This window comes from Plectropomus leopardus, chromosome 12 (genome assembly GCF_026936395.1).
Source record: "Plectropomus leopardus strain MGB_pleo_1.0 chromosome 12, ASM2693639v1, whole genome shotgun sequence".
Classification (NCBI taxonomy): Eukaryota; Metazoa; Chordata; class Actinopteri; order Perciformes; family Serranidae; genus Plectropomus; species Plectropomus leopardus.
Window position 1 is genome coordinate 5,275,809 of NC_142187.1, and position 21,476 is coordinate 5,297,284.

Here is a 21,476-nt window from a genome sequence, read left to right on the forward strand (position 1 = left end):
ACTCCAATCCTAATTACGGGACGCCTGGAAATGATGTCCCAGCCAATCAATGCAGGAGGTCACAGTAATTCCCGTTTGTGTCACAGCGGGACATAAAATGGAAATTGGTCACACAGATACTTTGGAGGTGACCACCCGCATACAGCAGCAATCTGCAGACAGGAGGGGCATGTTTTAATCATCTGCTTTGGAGAGACTGTAATGTAATTCAGTGGACTGAGTACGCTCACTGAATTTATTCACACAGGATGTCTGTGGAGTTGCCATAATTTAGCCTGTTTCAAGGAAACAGCTAAAGAGAAGCAACGATCAACTTAACGTACTGTACATAAAGATTTATTCAAGGAACATGTAAACATATAAAAAAAAGTACAGTTTTACTTGATCCATTTGTTTAACTTGTATTTTCTTTTAGTATTTATTATTATTATTTATTTACCATTTAACACACAATCACAGTCCTCACTGAATGACTTCAAATCAAATAAATAAACTCAGAAACTTATAACTTTTCATCAACCTGTTATACTTTGAATTGAGTAATAATTGGCAAATGTTAGCATGCCAACTAATTAAATTTGTGAACATGGTAAACATCTAATCAGCATGTTAGCACTGGGCCTCATTCAGTAAGTTATTAAGAAAACTCTACGTCAGATTTATGAACGTGTTCTTAACTGGCAGAATTGTTTGCACCTGTGTTCTTAGATTGATGCATGCCAGCTTCCTTGTAAAATGAAAGCGGGTGCCAGTTGTCCCTAATTAGCATAAGTAAATGCCCGCAAGTGCCCTTAAAAGGGCATAAGACTAAAGGATCGTGTGCAGACCCAAAGTCACAAAGAGATATCTCAAGAGAAAGTTGAGAAAATGCCACCCAAAAATATAAAAAGAGGGAGCACTGAAATCAAAATGCAAAGAGAACTGTAGTAGTTCTGAAGTGGAGGCACTGCTGCAGGAAGTGAACTACAAACAAGCGGTGATATTCCTTCCTTCCTTTTTCTTAGATTGTAGATTCCTGGGGCACCAGTGTTGAACATTTTCAAATTTTAAAAGTGTTAGTCCAAGACTTTGAGATGTCTGTGCAATAACCCAGCTAAAAGTGAACATTCCCAAAACATTGGCTAACGTTGCCTACAAGTTGCACTAATGTTTTAAAGAAACATTTTTATTCTAATGTTCAAAGAACGTGTTAAGGATGTTTATCATTTAAAAAAACGCTCCTTAAAGGTTAAATGTTGACTGAGACATAATGTTATAACTGTGACAGGTCTGAGGATGTTTGGGTGATGTCAAGGGGTGACAGATCATAGAATGTTCCTTTATAAAATGTTCCCACACAGTGTTACATCAGAACAAAAGAAGAAAAGTTTAAAAGCACATTAAGCACAGGTGTGCACAATCACTCACTGTACGGTGAGTTGCGTGTGTGTTCGTGTGTGTGTGTGTGGGTTGGGGGGTGGAATATTGAGTGGAATATTGAGGAGGGTATACACACTTCCCCCTGGTAACCTCCCAGTCTATCTAGTAGTACACACAGTAGTCAAAGTGTGCTCACAGTGAAGAGATTTCAACAACATAACTGAGAGCTTTTGCTGCAGGATGTTGTTTTCAAGCAGTAGTTTTCTTTGTTTTATCAGCTCTGACCATGACTCATCACTTCCAGACAGACACACAGGTGCTTTTGATTGGCAGCTCAGACCTCCATCAGCTCCTGTTTGTTTCTGTAATATTACTGCTACCACAACAACAACTATTATTACTACTTCTACTACTACTACAATTACTGCTGAGAAAAACAACAGCAGCAAAACTATATGAAAAAATCTATTTGCAAACTCTCACATAACGTGTGCAGTAGGCTATAATCCAAGTCTTAATTATCCAGCTGCATATAGAGCCAGAGTCTGTGCGGTAGCCGTCTCTGATTGGATTTACCCGACCAGTCTCAAGCATGTGGTTCATGTTTCTTATACGTAAAACCACGCCTTTATCTGGTACAGTCTTTATTTAAAGGCACTGGACTACAACATTGTCCCAGGTGTCATTAGAAACAACATTCTCAACATGCATTGCAAATAATATTTCACATCTGCCCAATGTTTAGAAAATCATTCTCAAATTCAACTAGACAGTGGAAATGTATTAAACACGCTCTCATTACCTTCTGATTTTGTTACCGAGTTAACGCAGGCTTGAAAGCCACACAGTTTCCCCCATGTTACCTAATAATATTAATGGTGTTGATATTGCTCTTCAAAATGAGTTTAATCTAAAATGTGATTGAATTTCAAATAAGTAATTAAAGCAAGTAATTTGAGAAAGTAATTGAACCTTATATTAGGGCCAATTATTCATGGTGTGCAGAAACTTGTTAATTGAGGTGTGAGGAAGGCAAGATCCATTATCACACTCAACCGTCTGCTTTAATAAGGAAGCCACGGTGGTGTAACCGCGGCAGCACCGGCTTCACTGGAGGAGGAGGGGAGAGTTGTTATGGACCAGATTTCTTTTTTGCCTTTGATGATGATTTGGCCATGAGTTGCTATTAATTTCTAACATACCTATTCTGTCCTCTTACAGTAGATTCATGAAATTATCTAACTCTTAGTTTGGACAGATCACACGTCCATGCTTTTCAAAGTGTTCACTGCCATTTTGGAGATTTTTCTAGTTTCTAGTAAATTTCACAACTATACAAGCATGTTTCGAACTTTGTATGTTATTTATACAGTCAGTATAAAAATTGGAAGACTGCAGTCATCCAAGCAAGTGGCAGCACTGAGGGTCCAAAACAATCGCTGCCACAACAACTTTTACCATAGCTTATTGATGGGACAGCTATAAAACAGGCAAATAAGAGTGAGCAAGTCCAAAACTATCTAGATTTTGCAGTGAGGATATGCAATATGCACCTGACTGGCTGCTGAGTGACACAGGAAGGTCAGAGGACATAAGATCAATATAAAAGAGACATAAGGCATCAATGTTGTAATTAAAGTGCTTGTGAAGACTTGCAATATACATAAATATTAAGGAAAAAATATTTTAATTCAGATCATTTTTATCAGTAGTCAATCAACTGCTATGCAATATATCAACTTACAAAGCATGAGCGGAAATCATAGACCATGTATAAATAATGGACATAGCCATCGCAGCATCACCGATCAGTTCGTGGACTGCCGTTTTGAAGCCTCACGTTCCTCACCCTCAGAGGGTGGAGCTACGAAGGAGCGAGGGTTCTGACACACAGACTGTAGTGAGCACTTCAGACAATTTATCACTCAAGTTGCCCTGCTATTAAATGTGGACAAATGTTCTCATTTTACAGCCAAACAGTACACCAAAATATGTTTGTGAAAACATTTTAGCCAAGACATTGGCAATCATGATCCATATTTAAACAATGATGCAATTTTAAACAATTTGGAAGCTTTATGTATTTACATTCACAGTAACTGACATGAATAACAGCTGCTCAAGCAACTCCTTGGCTCTGATTGGTTGTTTTCATCACAGTTAGGCCATTAGGGTCACTTCATCATCGTGATGCATACCAAAGAGGGCTAAGTACCATATATTATTGTGACAAACAATGAATAATGGTAAAAAATGCTTGCAGTAGAAAGGTTATCAATCAGAGCCTGTCATCTTTTCAACAGCTTTTCATCTCATCTCGCATGTCATGTTGTATTGTGCATAGAAAGCAAGCAAATTAATTTTTTAAAAATAAGATGCATTGTTTGTCAGTTTAATTTGCATAACAATCTCCACATATAAAAATAATAGTAAAATCACTGAGAGGTTTATCTGATTTGACTCGCATTACTGTTTAATAAATTATATTTTTTGGTGAGGTAAAGTTTTTGGTTACTCCCTGTCACAACGCTTCAGCTAATAAATAAAGATAATCTATATTGTTTTCCCCTTGTTTTCAGTGCAGGTGTAATTGCACCTGAATCTACAAGCTCATACTGAACATTTGTGGTGCAACTGAATGATGATTACAGCTCTGTGTGTTTTGTACATACCTAAAGATATCCAAGGCCAACATGATGCAAAATGGTCATTTTGCTCCATGTCTATCCATCTGTATATAGATAGGTATACTACGGTAAACCTTGCCTTCAGGCTTCTTTAATCTTAACTTTTTCACCCTTAAAAAGCTTAATATTAATAGAAGTTTGTCTATTGTGGAAATTAACGGCAAACTTTTTTGTCTTTGAAATGAAGCCTGGCCAGACCTCAGTCAGAGTATCAAACTATTTGCCCAAACTCTACTGGCAGAACAGTATAATGCTTGCCAGTGAGTGTTGTTTTCCATCTTTGCCAGATTAATCAGAGCTATGGTACACTGCCATGACTAACGTTTTGTCTGTTTGCAGAGGCTGACACAGCTCATGGAGAAAATGACTGTCTCAGCTGAGCCAACCTCACTCCTCTGGAGTGAAGTGCAGGAGCTGAGGGTATGTTGTCCTGCCAGCACTTCAACCACGCACAGTCCCTCAGGCCAACAACGAAATCATATCCAGAGCTGATTACAATACAACACAGAGGGAAAAAACCCTGGAATACCTGCATTTGCAAAATAAAGCAAGTTTTTAAACTTAACATGGGCATTTCTTGGTCACATTGCAGATATTATTACCTTCCAAGCACCAGTGCTAACCAGTTTCAAATTCAGATTCAAAACAAGAGAAACATTTGGTTTAATAAGATGCAACTCTTGTAAGCATGAGTGCTACCCAGCTGGCAACCTCTACAGCTGAAAAATGTAGCCAATACGAAAGTGCAGTTCTTTGAATGGCCACTTGTGGCTGGCTCTAGAAGCCAGTTAGTCCCCATAGACCCCAATAGTAAAATGCCTATCTTCACAGAAGAAATAAACACTCTCTATAGCTTATCTTCCCATTCATGGCGACTGTACAGGGGTTAAACTCACGTTATATATTTTACGTTTTAAATATTTTAATAAGGCTCAAAGTTGCCCATTAGGGGCTTTGATCGACAGGCTGTCAGCAGATAGCGTCCTTGTCTTCTAGTGAGATCCACCTGCCACTCCTCCATAGCGCCAGCCTCTACCCAAATTTGGTCACTTCTGGCACCAATAAACCAAGCTGGCAGCAGTCAAAATGCAGAACTTGAGGCTTCAAAATGGGAATCAACAAACTAATGAGTGATGTCACAGTAGCTACGTCCATTGTTTTTCACAGTCTATGTTGCTAACACAGAATATACAAAATGTTACACAACATTTTGCAAGCATAAAATAAAAAGCATACCAGCAGTGATGACAAAATCTGCAGTGTTCTACAACAACCTCCTTAGAATCATCTCTTAACTGACTGATAACAAACTGACTCATTTCCTTAGTGACACCCATGAAATTTTGCCAGTTATCTCTCAAATTAAAAATTACTTGGCTCAGTCTCTCATTTATGAATAACAATTGGCATATGGTTAATTCTGTGTTTGACAATTAAACAAAACAATCATCAAAAAGGCCAACAGCTTACAGCCCACATTTCAGTGCGTCTCCACAGTCCAATACCACAGGTGGTCATCCCTCCTGTTTTTTAATTCTTCCATTATTCCCCACTTTGCTTTATGTCAAGCCAGTGCTCAGATAGCTGTTTCAGTGGGCAACAGAGCATGGCATCACTGCAGGGAAGGAGCAATCCAGGTCATGAAAAAATGTCCATGCTGAAAGACCGTTGGTTAGAAAGATGAGGAATAAAATGAAGAGAGATATAAGACGTGGTGAGCAGATGGACATATTGTGGAAATACAGTGCTAATGAAATGAATATCTTTCCTGTGAAGCTCATGTCTCCCGCACAGTCAGGACATCCATCATGGTGCGGCTGGCAGGGTGATCTGTCACATGAATACTTTATAGCTCCAACGTTTATTCATGACGTATACCCTGTCTGTTCACCTTTTGAAAGAGTGTGATGGAGCCAATCCAGGCTTTAATACATGCCAGAAAACCTACTTTCCTGCATTTCTGCAAAGCTGACCATTTACTGAAGCAAAGATCTCTCCTATTGATACTGATTATTCATTCACTGAATGAATGTAGACAGTAGAGTAGAAAAACACTAGAAAAGCTCATTACAAGTGCAGTCCATTTAGAGTGGAGGACAAGTTTTCCATGTCTGCTGCTGGATAAAAGCCTTGGGTCTCCAAATTGTTAAGATAGTCAGCTCGTTCTCATTAATACGTCACTGAACACCAATGCATTACTTGACACCACAGACCTAAATAGTATAAAGATAACCAAATTCCATATAGAGTGAAAGGGGCAGATGGTCAAACAAACAAAGGCTTTCATCCAGGAGATCGCTGTTTGTGTCCTATATAAAACAAAAAGATTTTTTTTAAATGTAATGTTGCGCAAATCAATGCCATTTGAACACACTTATGTCCGTCTGTCATGTATGTTACCATATATGACATTGCATTCTTTTTTTAACCTAAACATTATGTTTTTCTGAACTTAGCAAGTAGTTTTGTTGCCTTGACCTAACTGTGACAGTTAACCACGTGTTACAACAAGCATATTCATACAATGGTTCATTTTTAAATTTAACGTATTAGCACCACATGTATGGCATTATTGTGTTACCTGCGTAACATATAGGCCTATGTTGTGCGAAGTTACATAACTTTGGCTTTGGGAAAGAAACATAGTGATGACATAGCTTAAAATAACTCATAGTTTGCTTGGTTTCATATGGTTCCCAGCACTGGTCTCCTTGGGGAAAGCCCTGTGTTTGTTTGACCCATCCACCACCCCAACCTGAATCCTATTTACTTCTTTACTCCCATCAGTGAATTGCTCATGTGATTGCAGTTTCCCAATTACGTGGGTAATACATGAATTACTGGTTTATGATTACCTGATTATATACAAATTGGTGGTGCATTACTTTCCCTAGGTATTTGTGTGAGTGGTGCATGAGAGGTATTGTTCATGAAACTCTGCAGATCGAGGTTGGTGATCATGTTGGTGCCAGCTGCTCTTAGCTCACCACAGCTTACGCGAACACTGCCCACGGCAAAAGCACAGAACACCTGCAGCATGACACTGCAGACAAACAACTGGGCCTCTTTAGGAAATACAGTCGGCTCTGAGCCTCCTTGCTGTCTTAGCTTGATTATCATGGGACCTAATCCAGTGCAGCTCTAAAAGCCAAAGAACTGATTATGTGATCTTTCTTTGAACTCAGAGATGCAAAATACTTCATTTCTAAGGCTGTCACCTGACATGAGCAATATGTATCGGTCTGTCTATCACTCTTTCCATCATCCGTTTCAAAGTGACTTCATGTGAGTAATGGAAGGTATGAGGCGTCTCAGCAGTGTGGGGCACAGAGTGATAGAAAAGACCTTTAGCTGACCTTCACAGTTGATGAATCCTGCCTGGGTTTCAAAACGCACCTTTTCTGTTTGGTCCCCACACTGAAATCAGTGATGCTTCTATCAGTGTGTGTATGTGTTTGTTACTAACCTGCCAGCAGCAACGTTGAGTGATTTGATTCAAAGGGACTTTCAGGATTAAGTAATCCACAGGTAGCATGCAGCAAAAAATTGGAACTCTACCTGAGTGCAAATTCAAGAACACAAAGTGTGTGATAGAGGGGCCGCATGTGTGTGTTCACTGCTGCCTACTTGCAGGGCATGAAAAACCCAGTTTGACATACAAAAGAGATGGTGTTAATGTATGATACTCTTACAGCCATACTGACAGTCTTCAGTTCCTTGGCATTAACATATGAACAGCTGCCTTTCTAAATGTACAACTTTGTCAGTGTCATCCAATTTTCATCAGAATAAGGCATTTTTTCCCCTGAAGTGTCCTTGAGCAAGACACTGGATCCCTACCAGCTTCAGACTTCTGTTCTGAATTTGACCATGACCTTTAAGCAAAGATAGGAAGGACAACAACTTATTTTACTGAGAATTGAAATTCAGCCACAGTGTAATCACACAAGTTCTTAATTGTGTTTGGAAGAAAGTTTTTACAGTACTTAACTTTGGATCTGCATACAAACACTGTAAAGCCTGTAATTACCTGAGATTATATGATAATTGGAAAAATAACAAAGGAGTTACAATTTTCAGGAAATTACCTCTAAATTAATTACACATTTTTGCTAAAATTGCAACAAGTAGTGTGTCAATTAACACTTAGCAATCAAAATCATCATTATGAAAGTTGAAATAAACAAAAAGTTAAAGCTACCAATCATATATTTGTATTTCTTGTTTTTGTAATAGAAAGTTCCCAAATATAATTAATTGATTCATTATTCACGTCACAGTCACAAGCAGGTTTTAATTTTGTCCACAGATATGCTTAGCCACATCAAATTCACACTTGGCTGTGCTCATTGGTGGGAAATTATTTACTCTAGCTATTGGTTGGTCTAGGGCAAGGAACAATAGAATAGCTACTTCACACATCAATTTCCAAACAGGTGTATAGAGGGACGAGCAGACCACAAAACTCCCACAAACTGTTTACCTTGCAAAAATACAGATTTTAATGCCAAGTTTAGCTTGACCTTTATCCTGCAAACCTGATAAAGCTAACGTATGACCAAGCCAACATTTGACCACATCATCAAAACTTTATTTGACGTGATTTAGAGCAGGGACTTGATTTGACTTGCTTTATTCTCACTACAGTCACTTAGAACTTTTTTTAAAAAGTTTTTAAAGTTTTCCCGTATTAGGTTTGAGGCCTCCAGTAAACAGTGCACTCTATCTGTTAGAATGTAGCCTAGATAAAGCCGACAACTTTTAAAATCAAAAGTTTTATTTTACTTATGTGATAAATGTGTTGACGCTCCATGTGTATTACCTTTCACACTAACTGCAACAGTAACTGTGGGTGATTGTAGCTCAAGAGGTGGAGCATGCATCAACTGTTCAATCAACCGCTATTCCAGTCCACATGTTGAAAAATCCTTAGGTAAGATACTGAACCTCAACCCCCTGCCATTGGTGCTTGAGTGTGTGTGTGAATTATTAACTGAGTAGCAGATGGCACCTTGTGTGGTAGCCTTTACCACAGTGTATGAATGTGACAAGTGTGAGAGTGCTTTGAGTTGTCGGATTACAAGAAAGGTGCTACGGGCAAGTCCATTTACTTAAACATCTACCACCTTGTATTATGCTGCATTAGGATAGAATGAAAGATAAGACTATCAGCCTGGCTGGCCTGGGTTGACTGCCAGCCACCAAAAGTTGTCCAGCAACCAAACAGCATTGCCCATTCTCACTCCGAACTCATCAAAAACCTTCACTCTGTTAGTGCTTTCTGAATACAAGCATGACGCCAGAAGCCACCTTTCGCGTAGAACTAGAGCACATACAGACAGAACCTTAGCATTGCTATTAAATGCCAGCAGACGGTCAGACAGCACCAGGCACATCCAAATGCAACGCACATGAGGATGCGTCTGGATGGAACCGGTTGCATGCACATGAAATGCTTAAGGACAATGTAATATAATAAGTGCAAGTGCACCTTTAGTATGGGCAGGAGAAGAGGTGGATGGGTCCCACAAACAACTGACTTTTGTGCGGGAGCCTGGAGTTCGCTTCGCATGTGGATGTGAATTTTGAGTGGTACCATGTGACTAGTTGGGATAAGAACTAGTTGAACTGCATCAAGTCTTGTCAAAGCAGCAAGAATAATATTCACAGGAATTGAGTCTACTGTCTGGTGGTAGCTGAAGAATCTTGGGGGCAACGAAGCTTCCAAACGGTCTCTTTGGTATTTTCTGGCAAATGGATAGTTGTTCAACATGTGTGGGAAGCGTCGAGGGCAGTGAGTATGTATAACAGCTGGTATCAGCAGCTAAGTTGAGTCGGGTTGAGTCGAGTATACAGTTTTTGTAATATTGAACGGTCCAAACAGGGAGTGGGTAGAGCTACAGTTAACCCTGAGGGAAGAACATTTGTAAGTCTTCACGCACATTGCTTAAAGAAAGTTAAACTGTGGTTGTATATGTTCCATTTTAATAACTTGCAGTTAGTTTGGTAACATATTGGTTGAAAAGCGTGAGAGCCTTTGTCCGTGTCAGAGTTTTTCCCCTGCTCTTTATTTTAGGTGAGGCAGGGTGCCTTGACTATAAAATGTTATGGAACACCTCCTTGGGTAAGTGGTTGACACTGCTGGGAGAACAAGCTTGAAAGTCCACTAAGCTCTGGCTATACTGGCTGTAATGGAAAAAAACAGCAAAATTGGACATGCCGCTCAGAAATACAACATTTCTTGTAACTGCGTCAAATGGTGGAAGTATGATGCAACTTTTACTGAAAATAATGGTCTCATTGCTATTTCCATCATTTATATCTTCATGTGCCATTATGCTGTTTTAGACTGGTTAAAATTTAATCCAAAACAATGAGAAGAATACCACATAAAACATCCAAATGGAGCCTGGATGATAATGTATTGTATAATAACTAGAGTTCGGTCATGCTTTGGCTAGATGGTATTTGGGCTGCCTGTCATCAAAAGCTTTAGTGAAGCAGGCAGACAGACATGCAGTTTCACTTATCTTGTCCTTTCCAGGTGGCCCATATTTATTTCCACAAATGTCCAGTCAAGGCAGCATGCCAAACTTTCTTTTAGAATAAAATAGAGCATCATTTTACCACCTTGCTTCAAAATAGTGTGCGTGTTCAAAACACAGCCCTGCAAATGTCTGTGACAAATTATGTCAAGCAAACAAAGACCAAGGTGCATTTGGTAAAGGAACCTTTTAATTGTCTCATGCTCCTCTGAGAAGTCCAGTGCTATATATTCCTCATCGGACTGCATAGGTAGAGTTTCAATTTTAGCACTAAATATAATTTTGTGGTATCTTCCCTGTTCTGTATATTTCTGAATTTGTAACTATTACTTGCTTTTTTTTCTTTAAATGACAGCTTTTATTCAGATTTAATTTACAAATGCTCTATTGCCAAAGTTGTCAATATATTAGGACTTAAGACGACAGAGCACCACTGAGGTTTGAGTAATTTAGCAATGACACACAAGAAGGTATGCCTGCATATGCATTACTGTTGTGTCAATAATGAAAGCACAACAAAATTAAGGATACATTAAAAATGTTTCATACTGTGGGGCACTATGCTCTCAAAATATTTCTTTGGGCCAGTTGTCTCTGTTTTCATGGAAGTAAATTCATGGACATCATATACTGCTGCTGTGTCAGTATAAGACGACTTCAGAATGAGAACATGCTGAATGAAACCAAGATTACTTCAGGAAGTAGTTAAACCTTTACTAAAGATCTTAGATATCTGCTGAATGTTTTTCTCTTCTGTAGAAAGATTTAGCTACTATGTATGCAAAACATTTCATGAAGACTATTTGGTGTTAAGCCATTCAAAAGCATCATTTTCACCATGATCACAAAACTGACTGCGCTCCAGCTTACTGAACACAAGGAGGCACACACCTGTCCATTCATTTTGCATCTGCATTGTAGCCTACTGGTTTGTCAAGTTACAATGTTGCCATGGAAATGGCAGAGTAATATTTTTTCTTATATTTGTGTCTGTCCTTGATAAATAAATCAATCTGATTGATGCACTATTGAAAACAGTGGTATGGCATATTGTTGAATTCCCCCAATGAATTCATCTTGCATCTTTTAAATCCCTACAGGTTTCCATTTTCATCACACTTCCACCTACTCACATATACGCTGCTGCTCATTATCTCCTAAACAAAAAGTGGATCTACTCAAAGCATGCAGGCTGCTGTTTCAAGCCAAAGAGCACAGCTAGTGGCTGCAGCATTATGGATATCTGTGTCTGCCTGAGAGAGGTGCCCAGACGGACTCTCATCTATACAAAGAAACCTTCCGTGACGGCCCAGTATATAGCCTGAGCATCGAGGGGGGGCTTTTCCTCGTCACACTTCTCTGACTTTTGCTCAGCTTCTTAACCTCAACTGCCTGCTGAATGAATCAACTGCGGAAATCTGCCCCCACATAACAACTTTTTCTTTAGATGTTTTTTTTCCTTGCTAACATATGCCAGCCTTTGCAGTATGTACGAAAACTCTGTCTAAAAAGTTTCAGTTTCCCTAAACTTCAATCACTCCCACAATTTTGTCAGTAGCTCACCAGTGCACAAGGTCCTTCTTTTTTTGGGCAAATTGGACACAGGATGTTTACCTGTAACAGCAGTTTTGTATGTATTTAAGGGACATAAATGACAGAAACATTTGGTAGCTCCTGTGAGGCTCAGACAGTGTACTGATGGCTACGGTTATGGCAATTTTAAATAAGCACGAATACGGAATTTTTTTTTTTTTCATTTTAACAACATTCGTCCTTCATTATACTTTAAGTGCACGCTGCAGGCAGAAGAGTTACTGCTCCCCTTTGTGGAATACATCCACATGTGAGCAAACACTCTGTCTGACACTGCAATGTTAGTTGTAGCGTTTTTGGCACATGGCCTTGGTCCAGCAGCTCCTCAAAACAGCATCTACTGAGACACAGATAACAAGGCAAACAGTTAATTGAGCACAGGTGCCCCTCATTGTGGCTTTCCCCCGACTCCCCCTGCCTCCTGATCAACAATCAATCCAACCTTGCTTGCAACAAATGAAATATTGCCTGTAGCTAACATTATAAACTCAGCTAGAGAGTTTCCTTAACTAGAGGGAAAACTTTTGAGACAGCACTCTAAAGTAGCACAGCACTATAGCTGAAGGTCAGAGCTGTTGCCAGGCGTATGTGTAACGCTTGGTGTAACTTTACCTTTTTAACCATGCTAGCTGCAGTGCTCTATGGCAATAAAAGTTGTTTCATCTACCCATCATCATGACATGACAAAAAACTTCTTATTAAGACGGGAAGGGAATGCTGGACTCCAGGGTTTGTTGGTCCCATCCACCATCCCTCCATGCCGCCCTATAGGCACCCTCATGCACCTTATATTACCGTATTCTCAAGTGACGCCATCTGTCTGTGTATCATACGGACACATCAGGTGCTTTCAGGCTGTCCGCTGGTGTATAACAACACTGTGACCGGTTAGAAAAAGGCAAAAAGGACACATGGTTAGGTTCTTCATTCTCACAGGAAGCAAACCCTGGACTCTCACATGAAAGTCCAAGGTGTGTTGGATCCAACACAACCTAGAGGGCCCGTTGCATCCTTGTATGACGTCGTTACCAGCTGCATTTCAACCTGATGCAGCATATCATGTGGGCACAAAAGGTGCCATCTGGCGTATAATAACACTGTAAATGACTTTTATTGGGAGCACTCATTGCTGTGGCTGGTCTGAGATGATCTTAAAGGTTAAGATGGTTGAGGACACAGACAGGTGTAGTTACACAATGGTTTGAAGTTCTGAGGCTGGTTGGATGCTCTACCAAACACATAGAAATGACAATGGTGGTAAAATGGACATTCAGTTTACTGGCAACAGCTCTGGTGGACATTCCCGAAGTCAGCATGATTAAACTGCAAATTTTAGAGTGGCCTTTTATTGTAACCAGCCCAAGGCACACCTGTGTAATAATCATTCGGTGTTATCGGCATCTTGATGTGCCAAATGGATGGAATATGTATTATATTGGTAAAGTGCTCACTAACACAAATTTAAACACATTTGTGAATAAAGTTATGGAGACCTTAGCCTTTTGTGTCCAAAAAATATCAAGTATTTTGCTTTCACCCATGAAAAAAGCAAAAACACAAATGCTGCAACAATATTTTTGTTCAGTGGGTATACTTTGATGAGCCAGTTTCATAAACACTACTCTAATTTAATAGTTTCTTCATGTACTAATCCTGCCTGCAATATCTGAAAATTATCCTGTTAGACAAACAAATGAAGAAGAGAAAAAACACTGCTGCACAAAGTTATGGTGCATAATAGCAGCCAGCACCAACCTTGGTGATGACTACAATGCATTTTCTGCAACTGCTTCATAATAGAAGCCTGTTTGCCAATTGGAAACTTTAATTATGAAACAAGTGCAGCTGTGATTGAATTAGCTGTAACTTTAAACAGTGCTGTGCATCCCCCAGACAGCATGTTGATTGGTGACGTTGTAGTCTCCAGATAATAAAACCAGATGACTAGATGATACCTGACTTTTCATCAGGTTGACATTTTTTGGTTTAGAGTGAAATGTCTTTGACAACTGTCAAATGTATTGCATTGTAATTTTGTACATGCATTCATTTTTTTCACACAGGATGAATTTTAAATCAATATCTCTTACCCCTTTCCCCACCACCTGTTGTTGCTAGCCAACATTTATATATGGGGCCCATGTGGCTAGTAAATGGGCATGAAAATGGACCCTATATGGGATTGTCCACAGGTTCCATAATGGCCCCATACCAACTGCCCACATGGGTTACTTCCTGGACAGTCCCATATAGAGCCCATTTTTCAGCCAATTCACTACCTTCATGGGCCCCACATAAAACTGTTGGCTAATACCAACACCCTGAACAATGATAGTGGCAATGCTAACATTACCAACTAAATGTCACAATGTTGACATTGTAATTGTGAGCATGTTAGCATGCTGACATTATCATTTCTCTTACTGTGCCAACAGCTTCACACAGTTGCTAATGCAGCTAATTGGACTATGCATCTGCTGAAATGACAATATAGTGAAGACACTCAATAAAGTAAACTCCTGACAAATATCTCTTTTTCCTCTCCATTTCCTTCATTAAATCTATACTCACAAAGTAGATGTAGATGAGGGGAAATTGTAACAATATATCAGGAAGATGTGTCTGCTGTTTTGAGAATTACCACCTACATGTAGGTATTCTGGGAGTATTATATATATTTTTTTAATATGTCTGCCAGCAGGCATCAATTCCAGGCTCTCTGGTTGGGAAGTGATCTCACTAACCACTTCACTGTCTGTCATCCATCATTTCACAAACATGCCTCAGCTCATCAATGTGTGCCATTATATTGAGTCCAAATACTTTAAAGCCCGCTGTGTAACTGGACTGCAGAAGCTGCAGGTTGAGGCATTTGGAGAAAAGAGATGAGCAATGAGTTTTCCGCATTTTTATGGCCCGTTGCATTATAGCAGTTGACACTGAGAATAGGGCGATGGTAAATGTAGTGACTTTTATTTTTTAACCAATCATCTCAAATGGACAGTCATTGATGTAGAAGAGCCATAACCCTGGAATGCATACCTCTTTAACTTTTGGAGAACAGACATAAAAGAGATAAAGGATGTAAAGAAGAGTATCTCAGTGCTGATTAAATATTAACGACAGTATCAATCAACGTGCCACGGCAGTAATTGGTATTGATCAAAGTTTCCAGAGTGCAGCCTCCATTTAACAAATGCAGATTCAGAGACAACAATTACCATTTACTGGGTCTAAGCAATAATTCCTTTGCATTACAAAATGGATATTATTATTATACTGTAGATTATAGTGAAACATCAGCATGCTTGAAACAATACACTTGCCTTGGAAAAATACATGAACAGGTATAATACAGACTTTCCTTAAAGCTACACCAGTCAATGTTATTTTTATTTACAATGGATCAAATGACTATGAGTAATGTGAAGGGGGTCAATCAGTGATGAACTCCAAAAAAATCATCACCCACTGCAGTTCCTCTTGCTTGCAGCCAGCCCCACTCAGGGATGGCTCCAAAACAAAGTACATATCCATAGACCCCCAAGTTATTATGTCCAACACTGCAACTTAACAGCAGACATAAACATGTTTACAGCCTGGTACAAAAAATGACCCAAGAGTCAAATAAAATAAATCAATAAAGAATAAATTTTGCTTTGAAGTATAGGTATATGTTCTCTAAACATTCACAAGTCATCGTCTCATCGGTATTGAAAGAGTCGCTCAAACATGCACGCAGAAATTTTTGCTGTTAGTCCTTTGAGAATTTATCAGAAGTCAGGTAAAAGTCATGTCAAAAATTGAAAAGTCAAAGATCTGTAGAGAAGGCCAGTCAAGTGGCAATACATATAAATGTACAGCAAAAATGTGTGTATTTTGAAATTACTGATCACAAAACATACAAAACTATCTCTGAAGTTACAGTTAGGTGTAAAGTTTTCTGTACGTTTAAGAGCTTAGGTTAATAAGAAAAAAAGGTATGGTTTTGCTATTCGATACTAAAGTTTTTGGTCTTTTCTTGGCATTCAACCTGTTTTATATGACATAATTCCTTGTGTATGAGTAAGCAGATAAGATGCTGATGCATCTTATCTGCTTATGCATATGGTTATTTATTTTAATCTTAATTTTTATCTGCTCAACTGAGGTTAATTTTCTTTTCCACATTTTATTTACTTATTTATAAAACTGTATATTTGAACTTGCATTCTTGTTTTTTGTATGTTTTTGCATGTATTGCTATTTTAATTCAATAGCAATACTCAATTTTGGTTATGTCATTAGGGGGCAGGGGAGGGGCTACACGTGTTTCATCTTATTTGATTCTTTAAGCCTTTGTATTTGGAAACGGTTTTGTGTTTAAGATTATTATTACTAAAAGTGATGACACACCCAATGTGAGCCAACGAGGTCGCTCATCAGGTTAAGACATGACACAGAGGCTTCCCCAAAGTGAAAGGGAGTGTCTTTATTGATAGTGTTTTGTCACAATGACAAACCTACAAGCAGCTACAATGAAAAGGGGCTTTAATGCTAAAAAGACTCTTTGTGATATACCCACTCAATTTAGCCCACACTTACCACTAAAGTTAGTTATTACAGTGACATTAACATCCTCTATACAGATAATGTGGCATGTGATGATAGAATCAACACAAAACCAAACCTCTATAGTATTTCATCAGTAAGTCTAAAAGGTCAGCATGTTTATCCTTCTGGTTGGGTAATGGAAGTTGTATGCCAGGTAACCACAATAGGTCCAAGACACTTTGTTGCATGTTATTAACCCCCCAGAGTTTAACTGTGGATTTTGTCACTGTGGTTTAGGATAACACAACCCCTTTTAAACACACACAGTTAAAGAGAGAGGCCTCGGGATGAGAGATTCCCACTGAGCTCTTGTTAATCCAAAATTAATTGCCCTCTGAAATATGCAACCAAGGTTGCACTCTCGAGTGGTGCAGAATGTTTGCACAGCAGAATGTAGCCAATGCATCATGTCACAAATAGGTGTGCTTTATCAGCCCAGATGCCACAAGAGAACGATGGCATTGTACAATTCTGCAAACCACAAATTAGTTACATTTGCAGGTTGCATATCGTATTAATGTTTCTGAAGTGATGTAGTATATGAGTTGACTTTGTCATTGGGAGGTGGATGGGATGGTGGATGGTGTGACACTTATGTGAGACACCTGCCAAGCTACAGACCAAAGTTCAAAACCGAGACATGGCTGCATTGCCTGTAAGGATAGTAATTTGAAAAGTGGTTTTTGTGAGGCATTCCTGCGTTTCCATGCAGTTTTGTTGCCCCAAAAATGGGTTATTTAAGCAAAAACATCAGGATGGTAATGCTGCTGGGATGCACCGGAATGACGCCACTTATCGTTTTGTAAATTGAGAAAATAAAGTCTTCACTGTTCTCATAATTTGGTTGAAATTGATATGCATCTTCTTTCAAGTTCTTGAAGATCCAATCATCAGAAACATAAGGATTAAATGCCTCATAACGCTACATAACAATGTACAAATGTTATGTATTCGTAGTTTGCACAAACATAGGTTTTTGGAAAATCTTGGTTATTTTTTCCTGGTGATTGGGTTGGCTTCATTTTGTGGAAAACAAAGAAACTAAAGAAAGACAAAAAACAAACAATCAAGTAGACAGAGAAGGGAGGATTTTGGAACAATATCTGGAGTACTGAGACTCTTCTATTCAGCTCTTGAGTGAGCAATGTTCCCAGAGTGTGATAGTTCATTTCAGAAGGCATTTCTACCCAAACAATACCATCCACTTCAAACATGCCTAGAGGACCAGAGGATTTTACTGCATCAGACTTGTTCTTTTTATAACTTTGTCCGCCATTCTCTTGTAGGTTCATGAAGTTTGACCATGTTAGCGAGATAGTTGCTGCAGTGGTAATGCGAGCCCTGACTGGATGATTTATACAGTCCAACAATATACACTGCCTGGCCAAAAAAAAATTCGCCACCTGGATTTAACTAAACAAATAGGTACGAGCCTCCTATTGGATAATTACTGCATGGGCGATTATCTTTCAGCTGGCAACAAGTTATTTAACCCCAACTGGTGCAATGAGTTGCTTCTCATTTCCTAAACAACCATGTCGAAAGACACATCCCGTGGTTGTGGAAAAGATGTTAGTCTGTTTGAGAAGGGTCAAATCATTGGCATGCATCAAGCCAAGAAAACATCTAAGGAGATTGCAGAAACTACTAAAATTGGGTTAAGAACTGTCCAACGCATTATTAAAAACTGGAAGGATAGTGGGGACCCATCATCTTTGAGGAAGAAATGTGGCCAGAAAAAATCCTGAATGATCGTGATCGGCAATCACTTAAATGTTTGGTGAGATCAAATCAAAGAAAAACAACAGTAGAACTCAGGGCTATGTTTAATAGTGAAAGTAAGAGCATTTGCACACGCACAATGCGAAGGGAACTCAAGGGATTGGGACTGAACAGCTGTGTAGCCTTAAGAAAACCACTAATCAGTGAGGCTAACCAGAAAAAAAGGCTTCAATTTGCTAGGGAGCATAAAGATTGGACTCTGGAGCAATGGAAGAAGGTCATGTGGTCTGATGAGTCCAGATTTACCCTGTTCCAGAGTGATGGGCGCATCAGGGTAAGAAGAGAGGCAGATGAAGTGATGCACCCATCATGCCTAGTGCCTACTGTGCAAGCCTGTGGGGGCAGTGTTATGATCTGGGGTTGCTGCAGTTGGTCAGGTCTAGGTTCAGCAACAGTATGTGCTCAAAGAATGAGGTCAGCTGACTACCTGAATATACTGAATGACCAGGTTATTCCATCAATGGATTTTTTCTTCCCTGATGGCACGGGCATATTTCAAGATGACAATGCCAGGATTCATCGGGCTCAAATTGTGAAAGACTGGTTCAGGGAGCATGAGACATCATTTTCACACATGGATTGGCCACCACAGAGTTCAGACTTTAACCCCATTGAGAATCTTTGGGTTGTGCTGGAGAAGGCTTTGCGCAGCGGTCAGACTCTACCATCATCAATGCAAGATCTTGGTGAAAAATTAATGCAACACTGGATGGAAATAAATCTTGTGACATTGCAGAAGCTTATCGAAACAATGCCACAGCAAATGCATGCCGTAATCACAGCTAAAGGCGGTCCAACGAAATATTAGAGTGTATGACCATGTGTATTTGTGTATTTTTTTGGCCAGGCAGTGTACATCTGGAGTGTGATGTTACTGTTTTTTAGTGAAATACTATTTTGATATAGAGACCTGTATAAACAGTATAGGATAAGTAACAGACAACAACCATAATAAAAAAAAAACCCATAAAAGATATACAGTAGCATGTAGAAATATTTCATGACACTTTTTTCTACGCAGAAAGATACTTGGAGCTTTAAATGTAGATGTGGAAGTCCACCGACAAGGCAATTTGTGTCGAATTGGGATGACAACCTGTTAGTATTCAGATAATGGTGACACTGAGTATTTATAGCCCATGAGTGCTGCAAAGATAACATTATTTGTAATATTTGGATTATTGCAGAAAATAATGTGTTACAAACATTCATTTTATTTATTTTTTAAAGATAATCTTCACTAATGAGCCACTTTTATGAATTCGAAAGCCTTGATACAATTGCCAGATGTAAAAAGCTAGTATTAGGTTATAAACTACCTAAACATGTCACGTGACTTACCATACTGAGACTTGAAAATGATCAGTAATCTCATTGAGCTCTTAGTAACCGTTTTTTAAAGACACTTAAACTTTTTAAAATTCATAAGTGAGGTGTTTTCTGACATATTTGATATTGTAGGATACACCTTCAAGTGTCTTAAGCCTGTGTTAACCACAGACCTCATTTTTCAGGAACCATTCCCAGGTTTCAGGACTCATTCCTACAGCACCCTATAGGCCCACTATTGTTTAAATTATATGGACCTTTGATTCACTCAATTAGAAATGTATGTTGATACTTTGAGTTTAAAATGTCCACAGCTTTATAATTAAAGACCATCAAGGATAAACTACACAGGCAGAAAAATATTTGATCCAAAACCAGCATCAAGAAGGTCACAGATTGATTCACAGGTAGCCATGGTTTTACAAGCAAACCACACATGCGGGTGTCAAAATGAAAGACAGTCAGAGTTTTGCTTGAGTGGTTTGAGATGTGTACTGGTGCTCCCAAGACATATGATGATCATTCTGTTTTAGGTTAAACAAGATTCCTAAGTGAACCATGAAGTTTAATTTACAACATTCAAGGAACGTAATTCTCTAAACAGGAAGTTAAAGACAAAATGAAATTTCCCCAGGCTCTTTTCTAAATTGAGGTGTAGTTTAACTTCTGTTTCACCTCAATGTGTAAATAAAGGTATAGTAAAAAGTGAGAGTAGGGTGAAGGTTGCCACATTCAGAGGAAAGTGTTAGATTTAGGCTTGCTTATGTGTGAAAGTTTGCATGCGTTCACAAGTTTGCAGGATTGATTTGGCTTCTGTTTGAGGCTGCTGCAGTTTTTCTCTCCCAACATGAATTGTGTAACATCTTGAGGGTTAATCAGAAGTTAAGGGGAAGTTTAGGAGACAAAGGCAAAAACTGTAGCTTGATAAGTCAATTGCAAAACTAATCACTAAAAAAGAGCTCCACTCTTTGGGAATAATTCGATATATTGTAAATATACAACAGAATAAAATCCTCGCTAGATACTGAATACACAAATGTGAGTTCAGTAAGAGCCATTACTAATTCTGTACCAGTCAGGAAGGAGATGTTGAGAAAAGTAATGAGACAGTTAAATCAATAGACCATAGAATTACATGTCATTGCAGCAAAGGTCAGGTGTTATTAATGTAATTATAAATAGCTGCATCCAATTCAGTTTCGCCAGTCACACATCCCTCCCAATGTGTGTGGTGTCTCGCAAGTGTGGTTATTGTAGAAATTCACAAGAAGCACTGCATGAACTTAAAGTGAGAACTTTCAAATAAACCAGCTGAAGTCGTGGAAGCTCTTTATCACTATTTTAGTGACTGTAGCTACCATTGCTTTGAATCTGAGTGCATTATTTTTTGTCCAGTTAAAACAAAGGAGCCTGCCTTCAATATAAGAAATGTCAGTGAATGCTGTTGATGCAGAGAGGTTGATATCTGAGCAAACAGCCAGTTACTCTGAGCTGGTCAAATATGTCCGCTCTATTAGTGCTTTTGGTGTACAAGCATGACACCAAAAGCCACCTTTGGTGCTGAACTGGAACGTGGCTGGACAGCGTC

General features: G+C 39.0%; 1 pseudogene; it reads right to left on the minus strand.

Annotated features, from left to right (window-relative positions):
• The window catches only part of LOC148188033 (general transcription factor II-I repeat domain-containing protein 2 pseudogene), a 62,207-nt pseudogene that overhangs the window by 18,813 nt on the left and 21,918 nt on the right, over nucleotides 1-21,476 (minus strand).